This window comes from Haemaphysalis longicornis, unplaced genomic scaffold, assembly GCF_048455015.1.
Source record: "Haemaphysalis longicornis isolate Haplotype H1 unplaced genomic scaffold, Haemaphysalis longicornis Haplotype H1 scaffold_88, whole genome shotgun sequence".
Taxonomy (NCBI): Eukaryota; Metazoa; Arthropoda; class Arachnida; order Ixodida; family Ixodidae; genus Haemaphysalis; species Haemaphysalis longicornis.
Window position 1 is genome coordinate 617,800 of NW_027526456.1, and position 7,493 is coordinate 625,292.

The window sequence follows — 7,493 nt, forward strand, 5'->3', positions numbered from 1 at the left end:
ATGTGCCGAGTGCATGCAGGTGTAACATTCTTCAATGGGACATGCAGAACATGAAGCTCAGTGCTGATAAACTTAAATCAGGGAAAATAAAGCTTCCCATGTTGCTTCTTTATTTTTGTAACTATTCTCTCTACCAAATGCCTTGGTGGTAAACTCAACTAAGCTCACCTTTTCCCTAGGCCTTTATAATTGTTTTGCTCTGCAATTATACATTCTCAGCTGGAGCATGCCTGCTGAATTCAGGCCCCAACCACGCTTTACTATTTCTCAATTGCAGCTGTATGAAATGTTGCTCTCTAGGTTTTGCCAATGATTTCCAACAGGCCATTTAATTGGTGTCAGAACCATTTTATACCTTTAATTGCTATTTATAGCAAACAGTATTATATCATTTTTCATAACACATTTTGTTGTAACCTCATTCAATGATTTTGTTACCCCGCCAGCCTGGTTCATAAATCTTTGCGTGAACATGCCCGTCTTGCAGCTAATCTGCATTAACAGACACCACACATTTTGGCTTTCCAGCGTAGCTTTGGTGTCCGCAAAAAGGAATCTTTTTCATGCTCTAGGTGTGTTTTCTATTAAGAGTGGCCTGGCAAGGGTAGTGTGAGATGGGGTTTACAATCCCCCTCCCAAAGAAATCACTGATCATCTATCTCCGACAAGTAATCTCTAACGCTTGAGTGATCACCTCCCCCTCCTCCCTTCTTCCCCTTCCCCAACTACGGCCATGTGGCCTCCCCCATCTTAATAAATGTCATTCATTCATTCATTTCTTGGCTCCTCTGCAGCGCTTTGTAGAAAAAGATCACTTGCTGGTTTGGCTTTCCCGCAGGGCTCTAGTGTAGTGCAAGAAAGTATCGCGTGCTTATTCCTTTTTTGTTGGGGTTTTAATGCTGTGCATCTTCCAGAAGAACCCTGGCATTTTGTTTAGAAATGGAACTTCACAGCACAAACAGTGCAGAGAAAGTAGAGCTACTCACTTTTTGCATAGACACGGAAGTTTGGCAGATCACTTGTCATTGACAAGCAAGTGTTTGATTTCTGGCTTAAGGTGCAACGCTGGGATAGTTTACTAGCTGGGGGGAAAAAACACAGCACTGATAAACGGTACTGAAGTACTAGGAAAGGTGCCGTGATCAACATGGTTTCCATGTGTTGGCAGCTTTTTGGTCCAGTGTTTTTCATGAATATTTGCCAGGGGGCCTTAACATGGCCTGCTTTTGTGTAACAAAAATGTCAACAGTGAAGCACTTATCAATGCTCACATGCTGCTCATTGATACCAGAGCAAAAGTACGTTCAGCAGTCATTTTATTGTTAAAGCCACCCATGATCCATACACCTTCCAGCTGTACTGCAACTTTCACAAACACCGACAGACATTCACATCCATGCACGTGGCCTTGGCTCCAGTTCTTGCACAAGGTATTAAGAAGTACTCTCGGGAGTGGGCAATGTCACGCTCGACACCAACCATTACCCCGAAGTTGTACTTGATAAACTATTTTTTAAGCCTGTTGGCTTAAAGGATTGTTTAAGTGCCCGTTTTGTGGAAGAAAAAGAAACAGCTAATGAGCACACAACACACAACCCGTGAATGTGTTTTCTAGCAGCTGGCTTCTGACGAGACTTGCATCATTGTTGGGACATTTTATAAAGCCCCTTACCACTAAGTAAATTCACTTGAGCAATTTTCCAAAACAGTTTACACAGTGCGGAGTTAAAAAGCAATAGAATGTGAAACGTCCCCTCACAATTGGAAACTCTTCCTGTTCACTACCCCAAAGGCTTTGACAGTAGACGCTTAAGCACGCTTCACCAGTTGCGAATACAAGCATTAGTGTCAAGTTGAACTCCGCAGAGTGCTTGGGATGGGCATATAGATGTCACAGCCACTTGGAATTTGTGCAAAGACTGCAAGCCTCCGAGATAAGCTCTCATCATCATTAGCCCATCCTGCTGAGAGTGAATGAAAATACTGTGCCTGGTTATGTTCAATTCCAACCAAGCCAAACACAAGAGTAAAGAAGGAACGAGCCTATCAAAATACATACTCAAAGCAGACGCAGGAGGAAGTTCTGTTGCCTAACCAGGTTAGAGGAGGCGAAAGGTACTGGAGCGAAGGAAAGGGAAATAAGAGCCAAGCAGTAATTTTAAGCCTTGCCTATCATTTCATTAAGACTTCCTAAGTTGAAAGCACAATGGTACTAAGCAACAAATCTGAGCATAGATGAACAATAACTGAATTGTCACTTGTTAACCTTATGCACACCAGACTTTTAAAGGACTATTAGCAGAAGTTCCAAACTTGGCTCACACGGCGATCTTATCGGCTGCACTTCTCCCATGCTTGCACAGTTGGAGCTTGAGCCTCCTTGCACAAGAAGCCAACCAGTCAGCGAATGGTTTCAGTGGTATCTTGAATAGATATATCTTTGGACGGGCAGTTGGGCTCCACCCACGGAAGTGCAACTGCGCTCCCTGCACGGATTCTGCAGCGCTACGTGCACAGATCGTTTCTGTGGAATAGTCAGGATACATTTCTCGGCGACAGTACTACTGCCCCGGGGGAAAAATTGCAGAAGCTACATGCGAGATCGGATTGCGTTCGATGATGCCGTGCGCTACCTGACGACACTCGATTCGTGCACACGCTGACACTACGTCGCTCGCTACGGCGCGACGCGATGGAAAATACTGATCCCTACTTTTATAATTGAGCCACCACTCCAGAATCAGAACACAAGGCTTGGCATGGAAGAAGCGAGGCACAAGTAGACAACAAATGCAGGCGCGTAAAGCAAATAGCACGCGAACTGCAAAACAACGTGAAGCTTACAAAATATTAAACGACAACAGTACAGTTCTAGGAGCATGTAAAAAGCGGGGCGAAGCAGCGTGCAGAAAAAATGCGTTAGGCTTACCAAGACGTGCAACAGCAAGTTCACAAAAAATACCCAATCTAAATAATTACAAGCACACCTCCCAACAAGAAAAAAGCGCCGCGAGGCAGCTGCTGTACAGGGAGATAACGACGTAACGATGCGTCAGGCCTGCCATTCGAACCACGGGCGGAGAACATCGGGACACAAGACGCGAACACCCGGCTGCCGTCGTCAACTGGCATGATCAAATGACGTAAATATGACGTTTGTTTTGTGACGTCACAGGAAGTCACGTGATTACTTTAGCTTGACGTCACTTCTGCGTGGCAGCAGCTGTTGCCAGGGGGGCGCAGCTCGTGCCACGCGCGTGGCAGGAGACTTAACCTTTAAAAAAACACCTAAAGGAACAGGAAAGCCTGCGATTTACACTTTTTTACCTGGGAACAAGTTTTTAGATATCGTTTTTTATTTCGCATACGGACAAAAGTATGTTGCCGAGCTACTCTATATCATGGTTGCCAGCATTAGTTTTGGGAGGGACACATACGGCTCGTATATCAGAAAATTCGATTTAAGAAGTTCTAGAGCGTTATCAGCAAAACCGTTTCTCGTCAAGGTGCTTTAAGTGATGCCCTTTGATTTGGGATAGAGAATATATACCCGACAAAAATCGGTTGTCTGTCCCTTTAAGCAACGCGAAGCCCGTCCACGACACAGAAGACGGGAGCGCTAGGATGGTCTTGGTAACTACCCGTCGACGATGCAGAAGACAGGAGGGCTAGGGTTGTCTTGGTAGTAAACCACCCCTGAGGATTACCGCCCGTAGTCCTTGCCTCTAACCTGCCGCTCTTTCCGGCGCCGTTGCCACGGCTGCCCTGTGTCGAGGATCCTTCGAGTGTTACCCACGCCGCAACGTGCACCAATTGGTGCAATACTTGTGCAGTTCTTTCCCGACTACAGCAACTAGAAATTCATCCGCCCTTTTTGCCGAGTGCCGGACATAGTCCAACGGAGCACGATAGGTTTAGTGTGAGATATCAACGAACAGCGCCCAGAGTGGTAATGCAAGCCAGATACGATCAAGCGCGGGACGCCTGGTTTACTGCCCAGCATGAGGGCATCCCCCTGGTTTTCAGACTCGGTGCAGAGCAACCGAATGCAAAAGAGGGTTCGAATGAATAAGGCTTCGGATCTTACTTCACGAAAAGGAAACACCAAGACGTTAAGTGGCTAAACACGCAGGGAAACTCAGGTAGTCATGATTAGATCATCACAATAACAATGAAGTCTAGGATCGCAAAATGAACACAAAAAAGAACTTAGGCCTAAAGTAACAAATAGCTTTCGCACGACCAGAACCTGAAAAAAATGATGTCCCCCGTACAGGTGACATAGACGATATTCAAGGTGAGCAGAGCAACTGAGAAGGGATACGTAGCAAACGACCAAACCAAACCCAGAAGAAGCGGATATTCCCATTGGTGATGCCAAATTCCTACTCAAGTGGGAGGCTAAACAACCCGTTTTCACGCTTTGCTTAGCTTCAGGCTTTACGTACTTCAGAAACAAAAATTCGGAATTTCTTGCGGTGCATTGTAGCCTTAATCGGGACGTTCAAAGCTACCAGAAACAAGGCAAGAGGCAAAACTAGGTTAGTGCATGCGATAACCAGGACTAAAATATTGGTATTGTGGAAACTGAATATTTTACACTGCCTCCTTCACCCGGAAGGCAGCCAGACCACTTAAGGCACAACATGTGTGTTCTGCTTCACAGATTTGGATGCTCCGACAAAGGCCTAATTGCTGAAAAAATAAGTAACAAATGCATATAGAATCACTCGGCAGAAGTGCTGCTGCCATACTCAAGACAAGAAAACAAAACCATAGACCACTCCCTCGGGTAGGAAAAATCAAGAGGTATCATCCTTACGGAATCTCCGAAAAAGCTGCGTCTCATTTCCAGATGTGTTTTTTTTATGGCGAACCACCAGGGTCGCGCGACATCCCCTGAAACTTCGCCGGAAATTCGCGTGAACTGGCAGTGCTCAAGCTTGCACGTTTTAAAGCTTGTCCTTGATACCGCCATTCTGTACAAAGTGTACGAAACGGGAATGAGAACGCTGACGAGACCCTAACACGGCACTGGAATGTGCACTGCGAACGTGGCCAAACGCCTTTCGCAGTGCACATTGCGCCGTTCGCAGTGCAAAGGTTGAGCCGAAAAATGGGCGAAACCCTTATATGGATATCTTGCCGCGTCTGATGAGATATTGCACAAGTACCATCTTATAGAGACGAGGACTTTTGTACAATATTATCGTTGCTTAGCAGACTCGATTGTGTCATCACTGCGTAGGCACAGAGTTGTGTTAAGGGTTTTCTGGTTTTTGGGCGGTTGCAATGTAAGAGTTCTTTCGTATGAAGTACCCGCTAACGAACGCAGTATGCGTTGCCTTTTTAGATGCGACGCTGAGAGGCGCATCTCTTGCCGTCGGCCCTGTCCTTCCCGCGTCGTCGTTGTCCGCGTCCGCACAGCTGCGTCTCTCCTCCGCTCACCCCCTCTCCTCTCGCCATGATAGCGCGCCCTCTCTTCCCAACATCCGTGGCGCGCGCAGTGCAGCGCAGCTCTCTCACTCCGCCGGTGGGTGGCTCTGCGCGCGGCGCAAGCGCACTGTGCGCATGTGCAGCGCCCTCTCTCTCCGCGGTCTCCTCTCCTTCGGGTGCGCTGCGCATATAAGCGGAGTACCGCGCTCCGGCTGGTCTCTCAGTCGACGGTCGTCCGCGCTACGGTTGCTCTCTCTCTCTCACTCTCTCTCTCTCGCATTACCCGACGATTGCTCACGCAATTCGAGTAATCGACCCAACGGAAACGCACAATGTAACCCCCTTCAGCGTCGCATCCCACCAGGGTTCCCGCGAGGGCAGGTGGGCGTAATTTTTATATCTACGTGTAATTTAGGGCTGCCCCCAAGAACACTATTTCCGCTTGTTCTTCAGCCGAAATTTTTTTCTTGACTTCTTGGTGCATATGTGATTGTGACACCGCACTGGTGGAGATTCGCCGCCCTTGAAAACTGCTTTAGTGCATCAGACGTAGCTATTCCTGAGCTCGACCTATTGACATCCATGCTGAGGACACAGGCCTGGGAGTAGAATGCATTTTTTTTTCTTTTCTGATCTCCTTCTTGCTGGCATGTTTTGTGAGCAGCGGGGGAAGGCAGTGTAATTTTTTCTTCAATCCGATCATAATGGATTGCATATGGTTGCAGTCGATCTCTTCACAGCTCTTTTCGAACGCTCATTAATGGGCTTTACTGAGGGCGCTTTTTATATTGGCAAACTTCCATTGGCATCGCCTAGCACAAAAACGACGGCTTCCAAGAGGCAGAAGTAAACCCTATTAACTCCGGCATGCTTCTGGTGGGTGACGTTCACCACCAAGCCCGGCACTACAGCCCAGTATAACCGCCGAACACACCTCACATACCACCACCTCTCCCAGCTTGAATATTTTCCCCTGGAATGTTTCCATGATTGATCACCATTACCAAATAAATTTTCAGGATACCAACCTAATTTTTTATGAAGATTCATGATGCGATTTGCGATCGGGAACACCAAAATTGATGCCAATTGTAGAGCAGCATTTTTTAATGCGCCCACCTTACTACTAATGGTGAAACAGTGCGCTATTGACTCACCGAAAGGTTCGGAGACTAGAAGACTGGTTTAAGGCTGCTCTACTGGTTTCAACTGGAACGCAGTCAGAAAGGCCACCCCGTTACCTTTTAACACGAATGAACTTTTTTGCCACTCACACACTATGGAAACAAACAAGACAGACCAGCTTCTACGCAGGTGTATAATGAATAATTTATTCACATTTTTATAAATCGAAATTGCAGATAAACAATAATAATTCACATGTGTGTACAACAAACCTATAGGCGGTTAAAAGCAGCCACTGGAGGTAACATGAATTTTTGATGCAGCAAAGCGCACAAAAGCAAAATATTTTTTTACATTGAGTCACTAAGAAAGAACATATTGGCATACAGCCGCAATTACACAGTATTACCGTAATTACCCGATTCTAACGCGCACGCAATTTTCCTGGCAAAAGAAACGAAAAAATTTGCACCTCCGATTGTAACGCGCACGGAACTTTGTGAGCAAGAAAAACGAATGCGAGAGAAACGGGCGATTTATTTTTCGAAATAATCTCACTCATCTCACTCCTCGTCGCTCTCCGCTGACCACAACATCTCGTTCTTGGTGCCGCCAAGCGCGTTCGCGATGCCACACTTCATAACGAACGTTCAACCATGATCGATGGGATCGTGGCCCATGCCTCGCACGCCCATCCTGCGAGATTCTCCAGAGGCGCACGCTTCAGCCGACCGCTCGTTTTGAACGCGTGAGAGCCGCTGCCACCTATGCTGTTATCAAGCGCGCAAGTGGAACGATTTGACGATTTGTGTGAACGCCGATAGAAAAGCTTAGGCGCCTATGCTATAGTGCCTAGAATATTCTAGGCACTATGCCTATGCTTCCTGCGTCTGAAAAATCGTTGCTAAAAGCTTTGGCGCCTGCTTGAGATG